Source organism: Desmodus rotundus, unplaced genomic scaffold (assembly GCF_022682495.2).
Source record: "Desmodus rotundus isolate HL8 unplaced genomic scaffold, HLdesRot8A.1 manual_scaffold_54, whole genome shotgun sequence".
Lineage (NCBI taxonomy): Eukaryota > Metazoa > Chordata > Mammalia > Chiroptera > Phyllostomidae > Desmodus > Desmodus rotundus.
Genome location: NW_026527632.1, coordinates 257,533 through 284,250, shown reverse-complemented (window position 1 = coordinate 284,250; position 26,718 = coordinate 257,533).

Here is a 26,718-nt window from a genome sequence, read left to right as displayed (position 1 = left end):
GCCAAGTCCCGCCCGGCCATCTAGTTGACCCCCGCGGCCCCGCCCCCAGAGGCCAAGTCCCGCTCGGCCAGCTGGTCGACCCCCGCGGCCCGCGCCAGGAGGCTCCGTCCGGCCGGGAAGTCTGGTGGAGCACCGCGCTCGGAGGCTCAGTCCGGCTGTGCTGGCTGGTGGAGCACCGCGCCCGGAGGCCAAGTCCCGCCGGGACGCCTGGTCGACCCCCGCGGCCTGAGCTAGGACGCTCAGTCCCGCCGTGCCGGCTGGTCGACTGCCGTGGCACCCAGCCCGGAGGCTGAGTCCCTCTAGGCCGGCTGGTCGAACCCCGCCGTAAGAGCCAGGAAGCTCAGTCCCGAAGGGCAGGCTAGTGGACCAAGTGCTCGGAGGCTCAGTCCCACCGGGCCGGCTGGTCGAGTCCCGCAGCCCAGCGCCTGCAGGATGAGTACCGCCGAGCTGACTGAGCCCCGCAGCACAGCGTCCGGAGGCTGTTTCCCGCCTGGCCGTCTGGCCGGACCCCGTGGCCCGCGCCTCGAAGATGAGTCCCGCAGGGCAGTCTGGTCCAAACCACACACCCCGAGCCCGGAGGCAGAGACCCGCCGGGCCAGCTGGTCGACCCCCCGCGGCCCCGCGCCCAGAGGCCAGGTCCCACCCGGCCAGCTGGTCGAACCCCGCGGCCCCGCGCCCAGAGGCCAAGTCCCGCCCGGCCAGCTGGTTGACCCCCGCGGCCCCGCCCCCAGAGGCCAAGTCCCGCTCGGCCAGCTGGTTGACCCCCGCGACCCCGCCCAAAGGCCAAGTGCCGCTCGGCCAGCTGGTTGACCCCCGCGGCCCCGCGCACAGAGGCCAAGTCCCGCCCGGCCAGCTGGTCGACCCCCGCGGCCCCGCGCCCAGAGGCCAAGTCCTGCCCGGCCAGCTGGTTGACCCCCGCGGCCCCGCCCCCAGAGGCCAAGTCCCGCTCGGCCAGCTCGTCGACCCCCGCGGGCCGCGCCAGGAGGCTCCGTCCGGCCGGGCTGTCTGGTGGAGCACCGCGCTCGGAGGCTCAGTCCGGCTGTGCTGGCTGGTGGAGCATCGCGCCCGGAGGCCAAGTCCCGCCGGGACGGCTGGTCGACCCCCGCGGCCTGAGCTAGGACGCTCAGTCCCGCCGGGCCGGCTGGTCGACTGCCGTGGCACCCAGCCCGGAGGCTGAGTCCCTCTAGGCCGGCTGGTCGAACCCCGCCGTAAGAGCCAGGAAGCTCAGTCCCGACGGGCAGGCTAGTGGACCAAGTGCTCGGAGGCTCAGTCCCACCGGGCCGGCTGGTCGAGTCCCGCAGCCCAGCGCCTGCAGGATGAGTACCGCCGAGCTGACTGAGCCCCGCAGCACAGCGTCCGGAGGCTGTTTCCCGCCTGGCCGTCTGGCCGGACCCCGTGGCCCGCGCCTCGAAGATGAGTCCCGCAGGGCAGTCTGGTCGAAACCACACACCCCGAGCCCGGAGGCAGAGTCCCGCCGGGCCAGCTGGTCGACACCCCGCGGCCCCGCGCACAGAGGCCAAGTCCCGCCCGGCCATCTAGTTGACCCCCGCGGCCCCGCCCCCAGAGGCCAAGTCCCGCTCGGCCAGCTGGTCGACCCCCGCGGCCCGCGCCAGGAGGCTCCGTCCGGCCGGGAAGTCTGGTGGAGCACCGCTCTCGGAGGCTCAGTCCGGCTGTGCTGGCTGGTGGAGCACCGCGCCCGGAGGCCAAGTCCCGCCGGGACGGCTGGTCGACCCCCGCGGCCTGAGCTAGGACGCTCAGTCCCGCCGGGCCGGCTGGTCGACTACCGTGGCACCCAGCCCGGAGGCTGAGTCCCTCTAGGCCGGCTGGTCGAACCCCGCCGTAAGAGCCAGGAAGCTCAGTCCCGACGGGCAGGCTAGTGGACCAAGTGCTCAGAGGCTCAGTCCCACCGGGCCGGCTGGTCGAGTCCCGCAGCCCAGCGCCTGCAGGATGAGTACCGCCGAGCTGACTGAGCCACGCAGTCCAGCGTCCGGAGGATGTTTCCCTCCTGCCCGGTTGGTCGAACCCCGTGGCCCGTGACTCGACGATGAGTCCCGCCGGGCTGGCTGGTCGAACCCCCAGACCCTGTGCACGGGGGCTGAGTCCCGCCGGGCCTGCTGGTCGAGGTCCGCGTCCAGGAGCGTCCGCGGAGCGTCGTTCGATCGCCCGACACGGCCTGCCTCGGTCGGCAGCTCCGGAACGGCCAGGTGCCAACCACCTCAGGCGTTCCCCCACCACGGACCAGGGGCGTCGTTCGGTCTGTCCGTCCGTCACCGCGGGCGCCCGCGCGTGCTGGTCGACCCGTGCAGGCGGCCATACCGCCCTACTAATCCTGCAGGTGCAACCTCGGGCCCAGAGGCCGGGCACCGACACGCCGGCGCCACCCGCACGATCCCGCAAGCACCGCCGGCCTGCTGGAAGTCCAGCGCGTGCGACGTGGCCAAATCGCGTCCGTCGTGGCTCCGGAAGGAACGAACGATATACAAACGGCCGCCAGGTGGCGCCCGACAACTGTCGCGCGCGTCAGCGGGACCGAGCCGGATCACCGGGCGGCCAGGGCGACCCACTACCCGGCCGTAGGGCCGATCCTGTCCCGGCACACCACGTCCGCCTCGGAGCTCCCGGACTCCACGGCGAGACCGCGGCTGCGGTAGGGGGGCTGGGAAAGAAGACCTTAGGCTCTCGGGCCACGGTGGCCGGGTGCCTGGCACGCGACAGAATTTCCCCTGAGTCGCCGGCGGGCAGGCGCGACAGTACCACACCGAGCTTCCACCCCCACGACCGTCTCCACCCCAATACCCTCCAAGCCGCCGCCGCCGCCGCCTACAGAACGCGACCCTCGAGGCGTCGGGAAGGGGCGGAAAGTGCTGCGGCGATGGCACGGGACCCCTGCCCCGGTCTTGGCACGCGCTGGGGTCCGGGGACGCTTCGGGCCTAAGTCATGCCGGGCCAGATGGTCGACCCCGCAGCCAAGCGCCTGCAGGCTTAGTAGCGCCGAGCTGACTGAGCCCCGCAGCCCAGCGTCCGGAGGCTGTTTCCCGCCTGGCCGTCTGGCCGGACCCCGGGGACCGCGCCTGGACGATGAGTCCCGCAGGGCAGTCTGGTCGAAACCACACACCACGAGCCCGGAGGCAGAGTCCCTCCGGGCCAGCTGGTCGATCCCCCGCGGCCCCGCGCCCAGAGGCCAAGTCCCGCCCGGCCAGCTGGTTGACCCCCACGACCCGCGCCCAGAGGCCAAGTCCCGCCCGGCCAGCTGGTTGACCCCCGCGGCCCTGCGCACAGAGGCCAAGTCCCGCCCGGCCAGCTGGTCGACCCCCGCGGCCCCGCGCCCAGAGGCCAAGTCCCGCCCGGCCAGCTGGTTGACCCCCGCGGCCCCGCCCCCAGAGGCCAAGTCCCGCTCGGCCAGCTCGTCGACCCCCGCGGGCCGAGCCAGGAGGCTCCGTCCGGCCGGGCAGTCTGGTGGAGCACCGCGCTCGGAGGCTCAGTCCGGCTGTGCTGGCTGGTGGAGCATCGCGCCCGGAGGCCAAGTCCCGCCGGGACGGCTAGTCGACCCCCGCGGCCTGAGCTAGGACGCTCAGTCCCGCCTGGCCGGCTGGTCGACTGCCGTGGCACCCAGCCCGGAGGCTGAGTCCCTCCAGGCCGGCTGGTCGAACCCCGCCGTAAGAGCCAGGAAGCTCAGTCCCGACGGGCAGGCTAGTGGACCAAGTGCTCGGAGGCTCAGTCCCACCGGGCCGGCTGGTCGAGTCCCGCAGCCCAGCGCCTGCAGGATGAGTACCGCAGAGCTGACTGAGCCACGCAGTCCAGCGTCCGGAGGATGTTTCCCTCCTGCCCGGTTGGTCGAACCCCGTGGCCCGTGACTCGACGATGAGTCCCGCCGGGCTGGCTGGTCGAACCCCCAGACCCCGTGCACGGAGGCTGAGTGCCGCCGGGCCACCCAGTCGACCGCTGTGGCCCCCGCGCGCGGAGCCTGAGTCCCGCCGTGGAGGCTGGTGGAGCCCCGCGGCCCGCGCCAACAGGCTCAGACCGGCCGGGCAGGCTGCTGGAGCTCCGGGCCCGGAGGCGAGTCCCGCCGGTCCCACTGGTCGACCCCCGCCGCCTGAGCGAGGAGGCTCAGTCCCGCCGGGCCTGCTGGTCGACCGCCGTGGCACCCAGCCCGGAGGCTGAGTCCCTCTAGGCCGGCTGGTCGAACCCCGCCGTAAGAGCCAGGAAGCTCAGTCCCGAAGGGCAGGCTAGTGGACCAAGTGCTCGGAGGCTCAGTCCCACCGGGCCGGCTGGTCGAGTCCCGCAGCCCAGCGCCTGCAGGATGAGTACCGCCGAGCTGACTGAGCCCCGCAGCACAGCGTCCGGAGGCTGTTTCCCGCCTGGCCGTCTGGCCGGACCCCGTGGCCCGCGCCTCGAAGATGAGTCCCGCAGGGCAGTCTGGTCGAAACCACACACCCCGAGCCCGGAGGCAGAGTCCCGCCGGGCCAGCTGGTCGACCCCCCCGCGGCCCCGCGCCCAGAAGCCAAGTCGCGCCCGGCCAGCTGGTCGACCCCCGCGGCCCCGCGCCCAGAGGCCAGGTCCCGCCCGGCCAGCTGGTTGACCCCCGCGACCCCGCGCCCAGAGGCCAAGTCCCGCTCGGCCAGCTGGTTGACCCCCGCGGTCCCGCGCACAGAGGCCAAGTCCCGCCGGGCCAGCTGGTCAACCCCCGCGGCCCCGCGCCCAGAGGCCAAGTCCCGCCCGGCCAGCTGGTTGACCCCCGCGGCCCCGCCCCCAGAGGCCAAGTCCCGCTCGGCCAGCTGGTCGACCCCCGCGGGCCGCGCCTGGAGGCTCCGTCCGGCCGGGCAGTCTGGTGGAGCACCGCGCTCGGAGGCTCAGTCCGGCTGTGCTGGCTGGTGGAGCATCGCGCCCGGAGGCCAAGTCCCGCCGGGACGGCTGGTCGACCCCCGCGGCCTGAGCTAGGACGCTCAGTCCCGCCGGGCCGGCTGGTCGACTGCCGTGGCACCCAGCCCGGAGGCTGAGTCCCTCTAGGCCGGCTGGTCGAACCCCGCCGTAAGAGCCAGGAAGCTCAGTCCCGACGGGCAGGCTAGTGGACCAAGTGCTCGGAGGCTCAGTCCCACCGGGCCGGCTGGTCGAGTCCCGCAGCCCAGCGCCTGCAGGATGAGTACCGCCGAGCTGACTGAGCCACGCAGTCCAGCGTCCGGAGGATGTTTCCCTCCTGCCCGGTTGGTCGAACCCCGTGGCCCGTGACTCGACGATGAGTCCCGCCGGGCTGGCTGGTCGAACCCCCAGACCCCGTGCACGGAGGCTGAGTGCCGCCGGGCCACCCAGTCGACCGCTGTGGCCCCCGCGCGCGGAGCCTGAGTCCCGCCGTGGAGGCTGGTGGAGCCCCGCGGCCCGCGCCAACAGGCTCAGACCGGCCGGGCAGGCTGCTGGAGCCCCGGGCCCGGAGGCGAGTCCCGCCGGTCCCACTGGTCGACCCCCGCCGCCTGAGCGAGGAGGCTCAGTCCCGCCGGGCCTGCTGGTCGACCGCCGTGGCCCCGAGCCCGGAGGCTGAGTCCCGCTGGACGGCTGGTCTACACCCGTGGCCCGCGCCCGGACAATGAATGCCGCCGGGCCAGCTGGTCGACGGACCGGGCCCACGCCTCGAGGCTGTGTCCCGCCGGGCTGGCTGGTCGACCCCCGTGGCCCGCTACCGCAAGCTGAGTCCCACCGTGCAGCTGGTCGAACCCACAGACCCCGTGCACGGGGGCTGAGTCCCGCCGGGCCTGCTGGTCGAGGTCCGCGTCCAGGAGCGTCCGCGGAGCGTCGTTCGATCGCCCGACACGGCGTGCCTCGGTCGGCAGCTCCGGAACGGCCAGGTGCCAACCACCTCAGGCGTTCCCCCACCACGGACCAGGGGCGTCGTTCGGTCTGTCCGTCCGTCACCGCGGGCGCCCGCGCGTGCTGGTCGACCCGTGCAGGCGGCCATACGGCCCTACTAATCCTGCAGGGGCAACCTCGGGCCCAGAGGCCGGGCACCGACACGCCGGCGCCACCCGCACGATCCCGCAAGCACCGCCGGCCTGCTGGAAGTCCAGCGCGTGCGACGTGGCCAAATCGCGTCCCTCGTGGCTCCGGAAGGAACGAACGATATACAAACGGCCGCCAGGTGGCGCCCGACAACCGTCGCGCGCGTCAGCGGGACCGAGCCGGATCACCGGGCGGCCAGGGCGACCTGCGGCCCTTCCGTAGGGCCGATCCCGTCCCGGCACACCACGTCCGCCTCGGAGCTCCCGGACTCCACGGCGAGACCGCGGCAGCGGTAGGGGGGCTGGGAAAGAAGACCTTAGGCTCTCGGGCCACGGTGGCCGGGTGCCTGGCACGCGACAGAATTTCCCGAGTCGCCGGCGGGCAGGCGCGACAGTACCACACGGAGCTTCCACCCCCACGACCGTCTCCACCCCAATACCCTCCAAGCCGCCGCCGCCGCCGCCTACGGAACGCGACCCCCGAGGCGTCGGGAAGGGGCGGAAAGCGCCGCGGCGATGGCACGGGACCCCCGCCCCGGTCTTGGCACGCGCTGGGGTCCGGGGACGCTTCGGGCCTAAGTCATGACGGGCCAGATGGTCGACCCCGCAGCCAAGCGCCCGCAGGCTTAGTAGCGCCGAGCTGACTGAGCCCCGCAGCCCAGCGTCCGGAGGCTGTTTCCCGCCTGGCCGTCTGGCCGGACCCCGTGGCCCGCGCCTCGAAGATGAGTCCCGCAGGGCAGTCTGGTCGAAACCACACACCCCGAGCCCGGAGGCAGAGTCCCGCCGGGCCAGCTGGTCGACCCCCCGCGGCCCCGCGCCCAGAGGCCAGGTCCCGCCCGGCCAGCTGGTCGACCCCCGCGGCCCCGCGACCAGAGGCCAAGTCCCGCCCGGCCAGCTGGTTGACCCCCGCGGCCCCGCCCCCAGAGGCCAAGTCCCGCTCGGCCAGCTGGTTGACCCCCGCGGCCCTGCGCACAGAGGCCAAGTCCCGCCCGGCCAGCTGGTCGACCCCCGCGGCCCCGCGCCCAGAGGCCAAGTCCCGCCCGGCCAGCTGGTTGACCCCCGCGGCCCCGCGCGCAGAGGCCAAGTCCCGCTCGGCCAGCTCGTCGACCCCCGCGGGCCGAGCCAGGAGGCTCCGTCCGGCCGGGCAGTCTGGTGGAGCACCGCGCTCGGAGGCTCAGTCCGGCTGTGCTGGCTGGTGGAGCATCGCGCCCGGAGGCCAAGTCCCGCCGGGACGGCTAGTCGACCCCCGCGGCCTGAGCTAGGACGCTCAGTCCCGCCTGGCCGGCTGGTCGACTGCCGTGGCACCCAGCCCGGAGGCTGAGTCCCTCTAGGCCGGCTGGTCAAACCCCGCCGTAAGAGCCAGGAAGCTCAGTCCCGACGGGCAGGCTAGTGGACCAAGTGCTCGGAGGCTCAGTCCCACCGGGCCGGCTGGTCGAGTCCCGCAGCCCAGCGCCTGCAGGATGAGTACCGCAGAGCTGACTGAGCCACGCAGTCCAGCGTCCGGAGGATGTTTCCCTCCTGCCCGGTTGGTCGAACCCCGTGGCCCGTGACTCGACGATGAGTCCCGCCGGGCTGGCTGGTCGAACCCCCAGACCCCGTGCACGGAGGCTGAGTGCCGCCGGGCCACCCAGTCGACCGCTGTGGCCCCCGCGCGCGGAGCCTGAGTCCCGCCGTGGAGGCTGGTGGAGCCCCGCGGCCCGCGCCAACAGGCTCAGACCGGCCGGGCAGGCTGCTGGAGCCCCGGGCCCGGAGGCGAGTCCCGCCGGTCCCACTGGTCGACCCCCGCCGCCTGAGCGAGGAGGCTCAGTCCCGCCGGGCCTGCTGGTCGACCGCTGTGGCACCCAGCCCGGAGGCTGAGTCCCTCTAGGCCGGCTGGTCGAACCCCGCCGTAAGAGCCAGGAAGCTCAGTCCCGAAGGGCAGGCTAGTGGACCAAGTGCTCGGAGGCTCAGTCCCACCGGGCCAGCTGGTCGAGTCCCGCAGCCCAGCGCCTGCAGGATGAGTACCGCCGAGCTGACTGAGCCCCGCAGCACAGCGTCCGGAGGCTGTTTCCCGCCTGGCCGTCTGGCCGGACCCCGTGGCCCGCGCCTCGAAGATGAGTCCCGCAGGGCAGTCTGGTCGAAACCACACACCCCGAGCCCGGAGGCAGAGTCCCGCCGGGCCAGCTGGTCGACCCCCCGCGGCCCCGCGCAGAGAGGCCAAGTCCAGCCCGGCCAGCTGGTCGACCCCCGCGGCCCCGCGCCCAGAGGCCAAGTCCCGCCCGGCCATCTAGTTGACCCCCGCGGCCCCGCCCCCAGAGGCCAAGTCCCGCTCGGCCAGCTGGTCGACCCCCGCGGCCCGCGCCAGGAGGCTCCGTCCGGCCGGGAAGTCTGGTGGAGCACCGCGCTCGGAGGCTCAGTCCGGCTGTGCTGGCTGGTGGAGCACCGCGCCCGGAGGCCAAGTCCCGCCGGGACGGCTGGTCGACCCCCGCGGCCTGAGCTAGGACGCTCAGTCCCGCCGTGCCGGCTGGTCGACTGCCGTGGCACCCAGCCCGGAGGCTGAGTCCCTCTCGGCCGGCTGGTCGAACCCCGCCGTAAGAGCCAGGAAGCTCAGTCCCGAAGGGCAGGCTAGTGGACCAAGTGCTCGGAGGCTCAGTCCCACCGGGCCGGCTGGTCGAGTCCCGCAGCCCAGCGCCTGCAGGATGAGTACCGCCGAGCTGACTGAGCCCCGCAGCACAGCGTCCGGAGGCTGTTTCCCGCCTGGCCGTCTGGCCGGACCCCGTGGCCCGCGCCTCGAAGATGAGTCCCGCAGGGCAGTCTGGTCCAAACCACACACCCCGAGCCCGGAGGCAGAGACCCGCCGGGCCAGCTGGTCGACCCCCCGCGGCCCCGCGCCCAGAGGCCAGGTCCCACCCGGCCAGCTGGTCGAACCCCGCGGCCCCGCGCCCAGAGGCCAAGTCCCGCCCGGCCAGCTGGTTGACCCCCGCGGCCCCGCCCCCAGAGGCCAAGTCCCGCTCGGCCAGCTGGTTGACCCCCGCGACCCCGCCCAAAGGCCAAGTGCCGCTCGGCCAGCTGGTTGACCCCCGCGGCCCCGCGCACAGAGGCCAAGTCCAGCCCCGCCAGCTGGTCGACCCCCGCGGCCCCGCGCCCAGAGGCCAAGTCCTGCCCGGCCAGCTGGTTGACCCCCGCGGCCCCGCCCCCAGAGGCCAAGTCCCGCTCGGCCAGCTCGTCGACCCCCGCGGGCCGCGCCAGGAGGCTCCGTCCGGCCGGGCTGTCTGGTGGAGCACCGCGCTCGGAGGCTCAGTCCGGCTGTGCTGGCTGGTGGAGCACCGCGCCCGGAGGCCAAGTCCCGCCGGGACGGCTGGTCGACCCCCGCGGCCTGAGCTAGGACGCTCAGTCCCGCCGGGCCGGCTGGTCGACTGCCGTGGCACCCAGCCCGGAGGCTGAGTCCCTCTAGGCCGGCTGGTCGAACCCCGCCGTAAGAGCCAGGAAGCTCAGTCCCGACGGGCAGGCTAGTGGACCAAGTGCTCGGAGGCTCAGTCCCACCGGGCCGGCTGGTCGAGTCCCGCAGCCCAGCGCCTGCAGGATGAGTACCGCCGAGCTGACTGAGCCCCGCAGCACAGCGTCCGGAGGCTGTTTCCCGCCTGGCCGTCTGGCCGGACCCCGTGGCCCGCGCCTCGAAGATGAGTCCCGCAGGGCAGTCTGGTCGAAACCACACACCCCGAGCCCGGAGGCAGAGTCCCGCCGGGCCAGCTGGTCGACACCCCGCGGCCCCGCGCACAGAGGCCAAGTCCCGCCCGGCCATCTAGTTGACCCCCGCGGCCCCGCCCCCAGAGGCCAAGTCCCGCTCGGCCAGCTGGTCGACCCCCGCGGCCCGCGCCAGGAGGCTCCGTCCGGCCGGGAAGTCTGGTGGAGCACCGCTCTCGGAGGCTCAGTCCGGCTGTGCTGGCTGGTGGAGCACCGCGCCCGGAGGCCAAGTCCCGCCGGGACGGCTGGTCGACCCCCGCGGCCTGAGCTAGGACGCTCAGTCCCGCCGGGCCGGCTGGTCGACTACCGTGGCACCCAGCCCGGAGGCTGAGTCCCTCTAGGCCGGCTGGTCGAACCCCGCCGTAAGAGCCAGGAAGCTCAGTCCCGACGGGCAGGCTAGTGGACCAAGTGCTCAGAGGCTCAGTCCCACCGGGCCGGCTGGTCGAGTCCCGCAGCCCAGCGCCTGCAGGATGAGTACCGCCGAGCTGACTGAGCCACGCAGTCCAGCGTCCGGAGGATGTTTCCCTCCTGCCCGGTTGGTCGAACCCCGTGGCCCGTGACTCGACGATGAGTCCCGCCGGGCTGGCTGGTCGAACCCCCAGACCCTGTGCACGGGGGCTGAGTCCCGCCGGGCCTGCTGGTCGAGGTCCGCGTCCAGGAGCGTCCGCGGAGCGTCGTTCGATCGCCCGACACGGCCTGCCTCGGTCGGCAGCTCCGGAACGGCCAGGTGCCAACCACCTCAGGCGTTCCCCCACCACGGACCAGGGGCGTCGTTCGGTCTGTCCGTCCGTCACCGCGGGAGCCCGCGCGCGCTGGTCGACCCGTGCAGGCGGCCATACGGCCCTACTAATCCTGCAGGGGCAACCTCGGGCCCAGAGGCCGGGCACCGACACGCCGGCGCCACCCGCACGATCCCGCAAGCACCGCCGGCCTGCTGGAAGTCCAGCGCGTGCGACGTGGCCAAATCGCGTCCCTCGTGGCTCCGGAAGGAACGAACGATATACAAACGGCCGCCAGGTGGCGCCCGACAACCGTCGCGCGCGTCAGCGGGACCGAGCCGGATCACCGGGCGGCCAGGGCGACCTGCCGCCCTTCCGTAGGGCCGATCCCGTCCCGGCACACCACGTCCGCCTCGGAGCTCCCGGACTCCACGGCGAGACCGCGGCAGCGGTAGGGGGGCTGGGAAAGAAGACCTTAGGCTCTCGGGCCACGGTGGCCGGGTGCCTGGCACGCGACAGAATTTCCCGAGTCGCCGGCGGGCAGGCGCGACAGTACCACACGGAGCTTCCACCCCCACGACCGTCTCCACCCCAATACCCTCCAAGCCGCCGCCGCCGCCGCCTACGGAACGCGACCCCCGAGGCGTCGGGAAGGGGCGGAAAGCGCCGCGGCGATGGCACGGGACCACCGCCCCGGTCTTGGCACGCGCTGGGGTCCGGGGACGCTTCGGGCCTAAGTCATGCCGGGCCAGATGGTCGACCCCGCAGCCAAGCGCCCGCAGGCTTAGTAGCGCCGAGCTGACTGAGCCCCGCAGCCCAGCGTCCGGAGGCTGTTTCCCGCCTGGCCGTCTGGCCGGACCCCGTGGCCCGCGCCTGGACGATGAGTCCCGCAGGGCAGTCTGGTCGAAACCACACACCCCGAGCCTGGAGGCAGAGTCCCGCCCGGCCAGCTGGTCGACCCCTGCGGCCCGCGCCAGGAGGCTCCGTCCGGCCGGGCAGTCTCGTGGAGAACCGCTCTCGGAGGCTCAGTCCGGCTGTGCTGGCTGGTGGAGCACCGCGCCCGGAAGCCGAGTCCCGCCGGGACGGCTGGTCGACCCCCGCGGCCCGCGCCAGGACGCTCCGTCCGGCCGGGCAGTCTGGTGGAGAACCGCTCTCGGAGGCTCAGTCCGGCTGTGCTGGCTGGAGGAGCACCGCGCCCGGAGGCCGAGTCCCGCCGGGACGGCTGGTCGACCCCCGCGGCCTGAGCTAGGACGCTCAGTCCCGCCGGGCCGGCTGGTCGAGTCCCGCAGCCCAGCGCCTGCAGGATGAGTACCGCCGAGCTGACTGAGCCACGCAGTCCAGCGTCCGGAGGATGTTTCCCTCCTGCCCGGTTGGTCGAACCCCGTGGCCCGTGACTCGACGATGAGTCCCGCCGGGCTGGCTGGTCGAACCCCCAGACCGCGTGCACGGAGGCTGAGTGCCGCCGGGCCACCCAGTCGACCGCTGTGGCCCCCGCGCGCGGAGCCTGAGTCCCGCCGTGGAGGCTGGTGGAGCCCCGCGGCCCGCGCCAACAGGCTCAGACCGGCCGGGCAGGCTGCTGGAGCCCCGGGCCCGGAGGCGAGTCCCGCCGGTCCCACTGGTCGACCCCCGCCGCCTGAGCGAGGAGGCTCAGTCCCGCCGGGCCTGCTGGTCGACCGCCGTGGCACCCAGCCCGGAGGCTGAGTCCCTCTAGGCCGGCTGGTCGAACCCCGCCGTAAGAGCCAGGAAGCTCAGTCCCGAAGGGCAGGCTAGTGGACCAAGTGCTCGGAGGCTCAGTCCCACCGGGCCGGCTGGTCGAGTCCCGCAGCCCAGCGCCTGCAGGATGAGTACCGCCGAGCTGACTGAGCCCCGCAGCACAGCGTCCGGAGGCTGTTTCCCGCCTGGCCGTCTGGCCGGACCCCGTGGCCCGCGCCTCGAAGATGAGTCCCGCAGGGCAGTCTGGTCGAAACCACACACCCCGAGCCCGGAGGCAGAGTCCCGCCGGGCCAGCTGGTCGACCCCCCGCGGCCCCGCGCCCAGAAGCCAAGTCGCGCCCGGCCAGCTGGTCGACCCCCGCGGCCCCGCGCCCAGAGGCCAGGTCCCGCCCGGCCAGCTGGTTGACCCCCGCGACCCCGCGCCCAGAGGCCAAGTCCCGCTCGGCCAGCTGGTTGACCCCCGCGGTCCCGCGCACAGAGGCCAAGTCCCGCCCGGACAGCTGGTCGACCCCCGCGGCCCCGCGCCCAGAGGCCAAGTCCCGCCCGGCCAGCTGGTTGACCCCCGCGGCCCCGCCCCCAGAGGCCAAGTCCCGCTCGGCCAGCTCGTCGACCCCCGCGGGCCGCGCCAGGAGGCTCCGTCCGGCCGGGCAGTCTGGTGGAGCACCGCGCTCGGAGGCTCAGTCCGGCTGTGCTGGCTGGTGGAGCACCGCGCCCGGAGGCCAAGTCCCGCCGGGACGGCTGGTCGACCCCCGCGGCCTGAGCTAGGACGCTCAGTCCCGCCGGGCCGGCTGGTCGACTGCCGTGGCACACAGCCCGGAGGCTGAGTGCCTCTAGGCCGGCTGGTCGAACCCCGCCGTAAGAGCCAGGAAGCTCAGTCCCGACGGACAGGCTAGTGGACCAAGTGCTCGGAGGCTCAGTCCCACCGGGCCGGCTGGTCGAGTCCCGCAGCCCAGCGCCTGCAGGATGAGTACCGCCGAGCTGACTGAGCCCCGCAGCACAGCGTCCGGAGGCTGTTTCCCGCCTGGCCGTCTGGCCGGACCCCGTGGCCCGCGCCTCGAAGATGAGTCCCGCAGGGCAGTCTGGTCGAAACCACACACCCCGAGCCCGGAGGCAGAGTCCCGCCGGGCCAGCTGGTCGACACCCCGCGGCCCCGAGCACAGAGGCCAAGTCCCGCCCGGCCATCTAGTTGACCCCCGCGGCCCCGCCCCCAGAAGCCAAGTCCCGCTCGGCCAGCTGGTCGACCCCCGCGGCCCGCGCCAGGAGGCTCCGTCCGGCCGGGAAGTCTGGTGGAGCACCGCTCTCGGAGGCTCAGTCCGGCTGTGCTGGCTGGTGGAGCACCGCGCCCGGAGGCCAAGTCCCGCCGGGACGGCTGGTCGACCCCCGCGGCCTGAGCTAGGACGCTCAGTCCCGCCGGGCCGGCTGGTCGACTGCCGTGGCACCCAGCCCGGAGGCTGAGTCCCTCTAGGCCGGCTGGTCGAACCCCGCCGTAAGAGCCAGGAAGCTCAGTCCCGACGGGCAGGCTAGTGGACCAAGTGCTCGGAGGCTCAGTCCCACCGGGCCGGCTGGTCGAGTCCCGCAGCCCAGCGCCTGCAGGATGAGTACCGCAGAGCTGACTGAGCCACGCAGTCCAGCGTCCGGAGGATGTTTCCCTCCTGCCCGGTTGGTCGAACCCCGTGGCCCGTGACTCGACGATGAGTCCCGCCGGGCTGGCTGGTCGAACCCCCAGACCCCGTGCACGGAGGCTGAGTGCCGCCGGGCCACCCAGTCGACCGCTGTGGCCCCCGCGCGCGGAGCCTGAGTCCCGCCGTGGAGGCTGGTGGAGCCCCGCGGCCCGCGCCAACAGGCTCAGACCGGCCGGGCAGGCTGCTGGAGCCCCGGGCCCGGAGGCGAGTCCCGCCGGTCCCACTGGTCGACCCCCGCCGCCTGAGCGAGGAGGCTCAGTCCCGCCGGGCCTGCTGGTCGACCGCCGTGACCCCGAGCACGGAGGCTGAGTCCCGCTGGACGGCTGGTCTACACCCGTGGCCCGCGCCCGGACAATGAATGCCGCCGGGCCAGCTGGTCGACGGCCCGAGCCCACGCCTCGAGGCTGTGTCCCGCCGGGCTGGCTGGTCGACCCCCGTGGCCCGCTACCGCAAGCTGAGTCCCACCGTGCAGCTGGTCGAACCCACAGACCCCGTGCACGGGGGCTGAGTCCCGCCGGGCCTGCTGGTCGAGGTCCGCGTCCAGGAGCGTCCGCGGAGCGTCGTTCGATCGCCCGACACGGCGTGCCTCGGTCGGCAGCTCCGGAACGGCCAGGTGCCAACCACCTCAGGCGTTCCCCCACCACGGACCAGGGGCGTCGTTCGGTCTGTCCGTCCGTCACCGCGGGCGCCCGCGCGTGCTGGTCGACCCGTGCAGGCGGCCATACCGCCCTACTAATCCTGCAGGGGCAACCTCGGGCCCAGAGGCCGGGCACCGACACGCCGGCGCCACCCGCACGATCCCGCAAGCACCGCCGGCCTGCTGGAAGTCCAGCGCGTGCGACGTGGCCAAATCGCGTCCCTCGTGGCTCCGGAAGGAACGAACGATATACAAACGGCCGCCAGGTGGCGCCCGACAACCGTCGCGCGCGTCAGCGGGACCGAGCCGGATCACCGGGCGGCCAGGGCGACCTGCCGCCCTTCCGTAGGGCCGATCCCGTCCCGGCACACCACGTCCGCCTCGGAGCTCCCGGACTCCACGGCGAGACCGCGGCAGCGGTAGGGGGGCTGGGAAAGAAGACCTTAGGCTCTCGGGCCACGGTGGCCGGGTGCCTGGCACGCGACAGAATTTCCCGAGTCGCCGGCGGGCAGGCGCGACAGTACCACACGGAGCTTCCACCCCCACGACCGTCTCCACCCCAATACCCTCCAAGCCGCCGCCGCCGCCGCCTACGGAACGCGACCCCCGAGGCGTCGGGAAGGGGCGGAAAGCGCCGCGGCGATGGCACGGGACCCCCGCCCCGGTCTTGGCACGCGCTGGGGTCCGGGGACGCTTCGGGCCTAAGTCATGCCGGGCCAGATGGTCGACCCCGCAGCCAAGCGCCCGCAGGCTTAGTAGCGCCGAGCTGACTGAGCCCCGCAGCCCAGCGTCCGGAGGCTGTTTCCCGCCTGGCCGTCTGGCCGGACCCCGTGGCCCGCGCCTCGAAGATGAGTCCCGCAGGGCAGTCTGGTCGAAACCACACACCCCGAGCCCGGAGGCAGAGTCCCGCCGGGCCAGCTGGTCGACACCCCGCGGCCCCGCGCACAGAGGCCAAGTCCCGCCCGGCCATCTAGTTGACCCCCGCGGCCCCGCCCCCAGAGGCCAAGTCCCGCTCGGCCAGCTGGTCGACCCCCGCGGCCCGCGCCAGGAGGCTCCGTCCGGCCGGGAAGTCTGGTGGAGCACCGCTCTCGGAGGCTCAGTCCGGCTGTGCTGGCTGGTGGAGCACCGCGCCCGGAGGCCAAGTCCCGCCGGGACGGCTGGTCGACCCCCGCGGCCTGAGCTAGGACGCTCAGTCCCGCCGGGCCGGCTGGTCGACTACCGTGGCACCCAGCCCGGAGGCTGAGTCCCTCTAGGCCGGCTGGTCGAACCCCGCCGTAAGAGCCAGGAAGCTCAGTCCCGACGGGCAGGCTAGTGGACCAAGTGCTCAGAGGCTCAGTCCCACCGGGCCGGCTGGTCGAGTCCCGCAGCCCAGCGCCTGCAGGATGAGTACCGCCGAGCTGACTGAGCCACGCAGTCCAGCGTCCGGAGGATGTTTCCCTCCTGCCCGGTTGGTCGAACCCCGTGGCCCGTGACTCGACGATGAGTCCCGCCGGGCTGGCTGGTCGAACCCCCAGACCCTGTGCACGGGGGCTGAGTCCCGCCGGGCCTGCTGGTCGAGGTCCGCGTCCAGGAGCGTCCGCGGAGCGTCGTTCGATCGCCCGACACGGCCTGCCTCGGTCGGCAGCTCCGGAACGGCCAGGTGCCAACCACCTCAGGCGTTCCCCCACCACGGACCAGGGGCGTCGTTCGGTCTGTCCGTCCGTCACCGCGGGCGCCCGCGCGTGCTGGTCGACCCGTGCAGGCGGCCATACCGCCCTACTAATCCTGCAGGTGCAACCTCGGGCCCAGAGGCCGGGCACCGACACGCCGGCGCCACCCGCACGATCCCGCAAGCACCGCCGGCCTGCTGGAAGTCCAGCGCGTGCGACGTGGCCAAATCGCGTCCGTCGTGGCTCCGGAAGGAACGAACGATATACAAACGGCCGCCAGGTGGCGCCCGACAACTGTCGCGCGCGTCAGCGGGACCGAGCCGGATCACCGGGCGGCCAGGGCGACCCACTACCCGGCCGTAGGGCCGATCCTGTCCCGGCACACCACGTCCGCCTCGGAGCTCCCGGACTCCACGGCGAGACCGCGGCTGCGGTAGGGGGGCTGGGAAAGAAGACCTTAGGCTCTCGGGCCACGGTGGCCGGGTGCCTGGCACGCGACAGAATTTCCCCTGAGTCGCCGGCGGGCAGGCGCGACAGTACCACACCGAGCTTCCACCCCCACGACCGTCTCCACCCCAATACCCTCCAAGCCGCCGCCGCCGCCGCCTACAGAACGCGACCCTCGAGGCGTCGGGAAGGGGCGGAAAGTGCTGCGGCGATGGCACGGGACCCCTGCCCCGGTCTTGGCACGCGCTGGGGTCCGGGGACGCTTCGGGCCTAAGTCATGCCGGGCCAGATGGTCGACCCCGCAGCCAAGCGCCTGCAGGCTTAGTAGCGCCGAGCTGACTGAGCCCCGCAGCCCAGCGTCCGGAGGCTGTTTCCCGCCTGGCCGTCTGGCCGGACCCCGTGGACCGCGCCTGGACGATGAGTCCCGCAGGGCAGTCTGGTCGAAACCACACACCACGAGCCCGGAGGCAGAGTCCCTCCGGGACAGCTGGTCGATCCCCCGCGGCCCCGCGCCCAGAGGCCAAGTCCCGCCCGGCCAGCTGGTTGACCCCCACGACCCGCGCCCAGAGGCCAAGTCCCGCCCGGCCAGCTGGTTGACCCCCGCGGCCCTGCGCACAGAGGCCAAGTCCCGCCCGGCCAGCTGGTCGACCCCCGCGGCCCCGCGCCCAGAGGCCAAGTCCCGCCCGGCCAGCTGGTTGACCCCCGCGGCCCCGCGCGCAGAGGCCAAGTCCCGCTCGGCCAGCTCGTCGACCCCCGCGGGCCGAGCCAGGAGGCTCCGTCCGGCCGGGCAGTCTGGTGGAGCACCGCGCTCGGAGGCTCAGTCCGGCTGTGCTGGCTGGTGGAGCATCGCGCCCGGAGGCCAAGTCCCGCCGGGACGGCTAGTCGACCCCCGCGGCCTGAGCTAGGACGCTCAGTCCCGCCTGGCCGGCTGGTCGACTGCCGTGGCACCCAGCCCGGAGGCTGAGTCCCTCCAGGCCGGCTGGTCGAACCCCGCCGTAAGAGCCAGGAAGCTCAGTCCCGACGGGCAGGCTAGTGGACCAAGTGCTCGGAGGCTCAGTCCCACCGGGCCGGCTGGTCGAGTCCCGCAGCCCAGCGCCTGCAGGATGAGTACCGCAGAGCTGACTGAGCCACGCAGTCCAGCGTCCGGAGGATGTTTCCCTCCTGCCCGGTTGGTCGAACCCCGTGGCCCGTGACTCGACGATGAGTCCCGCCGGGCTGGCTGGTCGAACCCCCAGACCCCGTGCACGGAGGCTGAGTGCCGCCGGGCCACCCAGTCGACCGCTGTGGCCCCCGCGCGCGGAGCCTGAGTCCCGCCGTGGAGGCTGGTGGAGCCCCGCGGCCCGCGCCAACAGGCTCAGACCGGCCGGGCAGGCTGCTGGAGCTCCGGGCCCGGAGGCGAGTCCCGCCGGTCCCACTGGTCGACCCCCGCCGCCTGAGCGAGGAGGCTCAGTCCCGCCGGGCCTGCTGGTCGACCGCCGTGGCACCCAGCCCGGAGGCTGAGTCCCTCTAGGCCGGCTGGTCGAACCCCGCCGTAAGAGCCAGGAAGCTCAGTCCCGAAGGGCAGGCTAGTGGACCAAGTGCTCGGAGGCTCAGTCCCACCGGGCCGGCTGGTCGAGTCCCGCAGCCCAGCGCCTGCAGGATGAGTACCGCCGAGCTGACTGAGCCCCGCAGCACAGCGTCCGGAGGCTGTTTCCCGCCTGGCCGTCTGGCCGGACCCCGTGGCCCGCGCCTCGAAGATGAGTCCCGCAGGGCAGTCTGGTCGAAACCACACACCCCGAGCCCGGAGGCAGAGTCCCGCCGGGCCAGCTGGTCGACCCCCCGCGGCCCCGCGCCCAGAAGCCAAGTCGCGCCCGGCCAGCTGGTCGACCCCCGCGGCCCCGCGCCCAGAGGCCAGGTCCCGCCCGGCCAGCTGGTTGACCCCCGCGACCCCGCGCCCAGAGGCCAAGTCCCGCTCGGCCAGCTGGTTGACCCCCGCGGTCCCGCGCACAGAGGCCAAGTCCCGCCGGGCCAGCTGGTCGACCCCCGCGGCCCCGCGCCCAGAGGCCAAGTCCCGCCCGGCCAGCTGGTTGACCCCCGCGGCCCCGCCCCCAGAGGCCAAGTCCCGCTCGGCCAGCTGGTCGACCCCCGCGGGCCGCGCCTGGAGGCTCCGTCCGGCCGGGCAGTCTGGTGGAGCACCGCGCTCGGAGGCTCAGTCCGGCTGTGCTGGCTGGTGGAGCATCGCGCCCGGAGGCCAAGTCCCGCCGGGACGGCTGGTCGACCCCCGCGGCCTGAGCTAGGACGCTCAGTCCCGCCGGGCCGGCTGGTCGACTGCCGTGGCACCCAGCCCGGAGGCTGAGTCCCTCTAGGCCGGCTGCTCGAACCCCGCCGTAAGAGCCAGGAAGCTCAGTCCCGACGGGCAGGCTAGTGGACCAAGTGCTCGGAGGCTCAGTCCCACCGGGCCGGCTGGTCGAGTCCCGCAGCCCAGCGCCTGCAGGATGAGTACCGCCGAGCTGACTGAGCCACGCAGTCCAGCGTCCGGAGGATGTTTCCCTCCTGCCCGGTTGGTCGAACCCCGTGGCCCGTGACTCGACGATGAGTCCCGCCGGGCTGGCTGGTCGAACCCCCAGACCCCGTGCACGGAGGCTGAGTGCCGCCGGGCCACCCAGTCGACCGCTGTGGCCCCCGCGCGCGGAGCCTGAGTCCCGCCGTGGAGGCTGGTGGAGCCCCGCGGCCCGCGCCAACAGGCTCAGACCGGCCGGGCAGGCTGCTGGAGCCCCGGGCCCGGAGGCGAGTCCCGCCGGTCCCACTGGTCGACCCCCGCCGCCTGAGCGAGGAGGCTCAGTCCCGCCGGGCCTGCTGGTCGACCGCCGTGGCCCCGAGCCCGGAGGCTGAGTCCCGCTGGACGGCTGGTCTACACCCGTGGCCCGCGCCCGGACAATGAATGCCGCCGGGCCAGCTGGTCGACGGACCGGGCCCACGCCTCGAGGCTGTGTCCCGCCGGGCTGGCTGGTCGACCCCCGTGGCCCGCTACCGCAAGCTGAGTCCCACCGTGCAGCTGGTCGAACCCACAGACCCCGTGCACGGGGGCTGAGTCCCGCCGGGCCTGCTGGTCGAGGTCCGCGTCCAGGAGCGTCCGCGGAGCGTCGTTCGATCGCCCGACACGGCGTGCCTCGGTCGGCAGCTCCGGAACGGCCAGGTGCCAACCACCTCAGGCGTTCCCCCACCACGGACCAGGGGCGTCGTTCGGTCTGTCCGTCCGTCACCGCGGGCGCCCGCGCGTGCTGGTCGACCCGTGCAGGCGGCCATACGGCCCTACTAATCCTGCAGGGGCAACCTCGGGCCCAGAGGCCGGGCACCGACACGCCGGCGCCACCCGCACGATCCCGCAAGCACCGCCGGCCTGCTGGAAGTCCAGCGCGTGCGACGTGGCCAAATCGCGTCCCTCGTGGCTCCGGAAGGAACGAACGATATACAAACGGCCGCCAGGTGGCGCCCGACAACCGTCGCGCGCGTCAGCGGGACCGAGCCGGATCACCGGGCGGCCAGGGCGACCTGCCGCCCTTCCGTAGGGCCGATCCCGTCCCGGCACACCACGTCCGCCTCGGAGCTCCCGGACTCCACGGCGAGACCGCGGCAGCGGTAGGGGGGCTGGGAAAGAAGACCTTAGGCTCTCGGGCCACGGTGGCCGGGTGCCTGGCACGCGACAGAATTTCCCGAGTCGCCGGCGGGCAGGCGCGACAGTACCACACGGAGCTTCCACCCCCACGACCGTCTCCACCCCAATACCCTCCAAGCCGCCGCCGCCGCCGCCTACGGAACGCGACCCCCGAGGCGTCGGGAAGGGGCGGAAAGCGCCGCGGCGATGGCACGGGACCCCCGCCCCGGTCTTGGCACGCGCTGGGGTCCGGGGACGCTTCGGGCCTAAGTCATGACGGACCAGATGGTCGACCCCGCAGCCAAGCGCCCGCAGGCTTAGTAGCGCCGAGCTGACTGAGCCCCGCAGCCCAGCGTCCGGAGGCTGTTTCCCGCCTGGCCGTCTGGCCGGACCCCGTGGCCCGCGCCTCGAAGATGAGTCCCGCAGGGCAGTCTGGTCGAAACCACACACCCCGAGCCCGGAGGCAGAGTCCCGCCGGGCAAGCTGGTCGACCCCCCGCGGCCCCGCGCCCAGAGGCCAGGTCCCGCCCGGCCAGCTGGTCGACCCCCGCGGCCCCGCGACCAGAGGCCAAGTCCCGCCCGGCCAGCTGGTTGACCCCCGCGGCCCCGCCCCCAGAGGCCAAGTCCCGCCCGGCCAGCTGGTTGACCCCCGCGGCCCCGCGCGCAGAGGCCAAGTCCCGCTCGGCCAGCTCGTCGACCCCCGTGGGCCGAGCCAGGAGGCTCCGTCCGGCCGGGCAGTCTGGTGGAGCACCGCGCTCGGAGGCTCAGTCCGGCTGTGCTGGCTGGTGGAGCATCGCGCCCGGAGGCCAAGTCCCGCCGGGACGGCTAGTCGACCCCCGCGGCCTGAGCTAGGACGCTCAGTCCCGCCTGGCCGGCTGGTCGACTGCCGTGGCACCCAGCCCGGAGGCTGAGTCCCTCTAGGCCGGCTGGTCGAACCCCGCCGTAAGAGCCAGGAAGCTCAGTCCCGACGGGCAGGCTAGTGGACCAAGTGCTCGGAGGCTCAGTCCCACCGGGCCGGCTGGTCGAGTCCCGCAGCCCAGCGCCTGCAGGATGAGTACCGCCGAGCTGACTGAGCCACGCAGTCCAGCGTCCGGAGGATGTTTCCCTCCTGCCCGGTTGGTCGAACCCCGTGGCCCGTGACTCGACGATGAGTCCCGCCGGGCTGGCTGGTCGAACCCCCAGACCGCGTGCACGGAGGCTGAGTGCCGCCGGGCCTGCTGGTCGAGGTCCGCGTCCAGGAGCGTCCGCGGAGCGTCGTTCGATCGCCCGACACGGCCTGCCTCGGTCGGCAGCTCCGGAACGGCCAGGTGCCAACCACCTCAGGCGTTCCCCCACCACGGACCAGGGGCGTCGTTCGGTCTGTCCGTCCGTCACCGCGGGCGCCCGCGCGTGCTGGTCGACCCGTGCAGGCGGCCATACCGCCCTACTAATCCTGCAGGTGCAACCTCGGGCCCAGAGGCCGGGCACCGACACGCCGGCGCCACCCGCACGATCCCGCAAGCACCGCCGGCCTGCTGGAAGTCCAGCGCGTGCGACGTGGCCAAATCGCGTCCGTCGTGGCTCCGGAAGGAACGAACGATATACAAACGGCCGCCAGGTGGCGCCCGACAACTGTCGCGCGCGTCAGCGGGACCGAGCCGGATCACCGGGCGGCCAGGGCGACCCACTACCCGGCCGTAGGGCCGATCCTGTCCCGGCACACCACGTCCGCCTCGGAGCTCCCGGACTCCACGGCGAGACCGCGGCTGCGGTAGGGGGGCTGGGAAAGAAGACCTTAGGCTCTCGGGCCACGGTGGCCGGGTGCCTGGCACGCGACAGAATTTCCCCTGAGTCGCCGGCGGGCAGGCGCGACAGTACCACACCGAGCTTCCACCCCCACGACCGTCTCCACCCCAATACCCTCCAAGCCGCCGCCGCCGCCGCCTACAGAACGCGACCCTCGAGGCGTCGGGAAGGGGCGGAAAGTGCTGCGGCGATGGCACGGGACCCCTGCCCCGGTCTTGGCACGCGCTGGGGTCCGGGGACGCTTCGGGCCTAAGTCATGCCGGGCCAGATGGTCGACCCCGCAGCCAAGCGCCTGCAGGCTTAGTAGCGCCGAGCTGACTGAGCCCCGCAGCCCAGCGTCCGGAGGCTGTTTCCCGCCTGGCCGTCTGGCCGGACCCCGTGGACCGCGCCTGGACGATGAGTCCCGGAGGGCAGTCTGGCCGAAACCACACACCACGAGCCCGGAGGCAGAGTCCCTCCGGGCCAGCTGGTCGATCCCCCGCGGCCCCGCGCCCAGAGGCCAAGTCCCGCCCGGCCAGCTGGTTGACCCCCACGACCCGCGCCCAGAGGCCAAGTCCCGCCCGGCCAGCTGGTTGACCCCCGCGGCCCTGCGCACAGAGGCCAAGTCCCGCCCGGCCAGCTGGTCGACCCCCGCGGCCCCGCGCCCAGAGGCCAAGTCCCGCCCGGCCAGCTGGTTGACCCCCGCAGCCCCGCGCGCAGAGGCCAAGTCCCGCTCGGCCAGCTCGTCGACCCCCGCGGGCCGAGCCAGGAGGCTCCGTCCGGCCGGGCAGTCTGGTGGAGCACCGCGCTCGGAGGCTCAGTCCGGCTGTGCTGGCTGGTGGAGCATCGCGCCTGGAGGCCAAGTCCCGCCGGGACGGCTAGTCGACCCCCGCGGCCTGAGCTAGGACGCTCAGTCCCGCCTGGCCGGCTGGTCGACTGCCGTGGCACCCAGCCCGGAGGCTGAGTCCCTCCAGGCCGGCTGGTCGAACCCCGCCGTAAGAGCCAGGAAGCTCAGTCCCGACGGGCAGGCTAGTGGACCAAGTGCTCGGAGGCTCAGTCCCACCGGGCCGGCTGGTCGAGTCCCGCAGCCCAGCGCCTGCAGGATGAGTACCGCAGAGCTGACTGAGCCACGCAGTCCAGCGTCCGGAGGATGTTTCCCTCCTGCCCGGTTGGTCGAACCCCGTGGCCCGTGACTCGACGATGAGTCCCGCCGGGCTGGCTGGTCGAACCCCCAGACCCCGTGCACGGAGGCTGAGTGCCGCCGGGCCACCCAGTCGACCGCTGTGGCCCCCGCGCGCGGAGCCTGAGTCCCGCCGTGGAGGCTGGTGGAGCCCCGCGGCCCGCGCCAACAGGCTCAGACCGGCCGGGCAGGCTGCTGGAGCTCCGGGCCCGGAGGCGAGTCCCGCCGGTCCCACTGGTCGACCCCCGCCGCCTGAGCGAGGAGGCTCAGTCCCGCCGGGCCTGCTGGTCGACCGCCGTGGCACCCAGCCCGGAGGCTGAGTCCCTCTAGGCCGGCTGGTCGAACCCCGCCGTAAGAGCCAGGAAGCTCAGTCCCGAAGGGCAGGCTAGTGGACCAAGTGCTCGGAGGCTCAGTCCCACCGGGCCGGCTGGTCGAGTCCCGCAGCCCAGCGCCTGCAGGATGAGTACCGCCGAGCTGACTGAGCCCCGCAGCACAGCGTCCGGAGGCTGTTTCCCGCCTGGCCGTCTGGCCGGACCCCGTGGCCCGCGCCTCGAAGATGAGTCCCGCAGGGCAGTCTGGTCGAAACCACACACCCCGAGCCCGGAGGCAGAGTCCCGCCGGGCCAGCTGGTCGACCCCCCGCGGCCCCGCGCCCAGAAGCCAAGTCGCGCCCGGCCAGCTGGTCGACCCCCGCGGCCCCGCGCCCAGAGGCCAGGTCCCGCCCGGCCAGCTGGTTGACCCCCGCGACCCCGCGCCCAGAGGCCAAGTCCCGCTCGGCCAGCTGGTTGACCCCCGCGGTCCCGCGCACAGAGGCCAAGTCCCGCCGGGCCAGCTGGTCGACCCCCGCGGCCCCGCGCCCAGAGGCCAAGTCCCGCCCGGCCAGCTGGTTGACCCCCGCGGCCCCGCCCCCAGAGGCCAAGTCCCGCTCGGCCAGCTGGTCGACCCCCGCGGGCCGCGCCTGGAGGCTCCGTCCGGCCGGGCAGTCTGGTGGAGCACCGCGCTCGGAGGCTCAGTCCGGCTGTGCTGGCTGGTGGAGCATCGCGCCCGGAGGCCAAGTCCCGCCGGGACGGCTGGTCGACCCCCGCGGCCTGAGCTAGGACGCTCAGTCCCGCCGGGCCGGCTGGTCGACTGCCGTGGCACCCAGCCCGGAGGCTGAGTCCCTCTAGGCCGGCTGCTCGAACCCCGCCGTAAGAGCCAGGAAGCTCAGTCCCGACGGGCAGGCTAGTGGACCAAGTGCTCGGAGGCTCAGTCCCACCGGGCCGGCTGGTCGAGTCCCGCAGCCCAGCGCCTGCAGGATGAGTACCGCCGAGCTGACTGAGCCACGCAGTCCAGCGTCCGGAGGATGTTTCCCTCCTGCCCGGTTGGTCGAACCCCGTGGCCCGTGACTCGACGATGAGTCCCGCCGGGCTGGCTGGTCGAACCCCCAGACCCCGTGCACGGAGGCTGAGTGCCGCCGGGCCACCCAGTCGACCGCTGTGGCCCCCGCGCGCGGAGCCTGAGTCCCGCCGTGGAGGCTGGTGGAGCCCCGCGGCCCGCGCCAACAGGCTCAGACCGGCCGGGCAGGCTGCTGGAGCCCCGGGCCCGGAGGCGAGTCCCGCCGGTCCCACTGGTCGACCCCCGCCGCCTGAGCGAGGAGGCTCAGTCCCGCCGGGCCTGCTGGTCGACCGCCGTGGCCCCGAGCCCGGAGGCTGAGTCCCGCTGGACGGCTGGTCTACACCCGTGGCCCGCGCCCGGACAATGAATGCCGCCGGGCCAGCTGGTCGACGGACCGGGCCCACGCCTCGAGGCTGTGTCCCGCCGGGCTGGCTGGTCGACCCCCGTGGCCCGCTACCGCAAGCTGAGTCCCACCGTGCAGCTGGTCGAACCCACAGACCCCGTGCACGGGGGCTGAGTCCCGCCGGGCCTGCTGGTCGAGGTCCGCGTCCAGGAGCGTCCGCGGAGCGTCGTTCGATCGCCCGACACGGCGTGCCTCGGTCGGCAGCTCCGGAACGGCCAGGTGCCAACCACCTCAGGCGTTCCCCCACCACGGACCAGGGGCGTCGTTCGGTCTGTCCGTCCGTCACCGCGGGCGCCCGCGCGTGCTGGTCGACCCGTGCAGGCGGCCATACGGCCCTACTAATCCTGCAGGGGCAACCTCGGGCCCAGAGGCCGGGCACCGACACGCCGGCGCCACCCGCACGATCCCGCAAGCACCGCCGGCCTGCTGGAAGTCCAGCGCGTGCGACGTGGCCAAATCGCGTCCCTCGTGGCTCCGGAAGGAACGAACGATATACAAACGGCCGCCAGGTGGCGCCCGACAACCGTCGCGCGCGTCAGCGGGACCGAGCCGGATCACCGGGCGGCCAGGGCGACCTGCCGCCCTTCCGTAGGGCCGATCCCGTCCCGGCACACCACGTCCGCCTCGGAGCTCCCGGACTCCACGGCGAGACCGCGGCAGCGGTAGGGGGGCTGGGAAAGAAGACCTTAGGCTCTCGGGCCACGGTGGCCGGGTGCCTGGCACGCGACAGAATTTCCCGAGTCGCCGGCGGGCAGGCGCGACAGTACCACACGGAGCTTCCACCCCCACGACCGTCTCCACCCCAATACCCTCCAAGCCGCCGCCGCCGCCGCCTACGGAACGCGACCCCCGAGGCGTCGGGAAGGGGCGGAAAGCGCCGCGGCGATGGCACGGGACCCCCGCCCCGGTCTTGGCACGCGCTGGGGTCCGGGGACGCTTCGGGCCTAAGTCATGACGGGCCAGATGGTCGACCCCGCAGCCAAGCGCCCGCAGGCTTAGTAGCGCCGAGCTGACTGAGCCCCGCAGCCCAGCGTCCGGAGGCTGTTTCCCGCCTGGCCGTCTGGCCGGACCCCGTGGCCCGCGCCTCGAAGATGAGTCCCGCAGGGCAGTCTGGTCGAAACCACACACCCCGAGCCCGGAGGCAGAGTCCCGCCGGGCAAGCTGGTCGACCCCCCGCGGCCCCGCGCCCAGAGGCCAGGTCCCGCCCGGCCAGCTGGTCGACCCCCGCGGCCCCGCGACCAGAGGCCAAGTCCCGCCCGGCCAGCTGGTTGACCCCCGCGGCCCCGCCCCCAGAGGCCAAGTCCCGCTCGGCCAGCTGGTTGACCCCCGCGGCCCTGCGCACAGAGGCCAAGTCCCGCCCGGCCAGCTGGTCGACCCCCGCGGCCCCCGCGCCCAGAGGCCAAGTCCCGCCCGGCCAGCTGGTTGACCCCCGCGGCCCCGCGCGCAGAGGCCAAGTCCCGCTCGGCCAGCTCGTCGACCCCCGCGGGCCGAGCCAGGAGGCTCCGTCCGGCCGGGCAGTCTGGTGGAGCACCGCGCTCGGAGGCTCAGTCCGGCTGTGCTGGCTGGTGGAGCATCGCGCCCGGAGGCCAAGTCCCGCCGGGACGGCTAGTCGACCCCCGCGGCCTGAGCTAGGACGCTCAGTCCCGCCTGGCCGGCTGGTCGACTGCCGTGGCACCCAGCCCGGAGGCTGAGTCCCTCTAGGCCGGCTGGTCGAACCCCGCCGTAAGAGCCAGGAAGCTCAGTCCCGACGGGCAGGCTAGTGGACCAAGTGCTCGGAGGCTCAGTCCCACCGGGCCGGCTGGTCGAGTC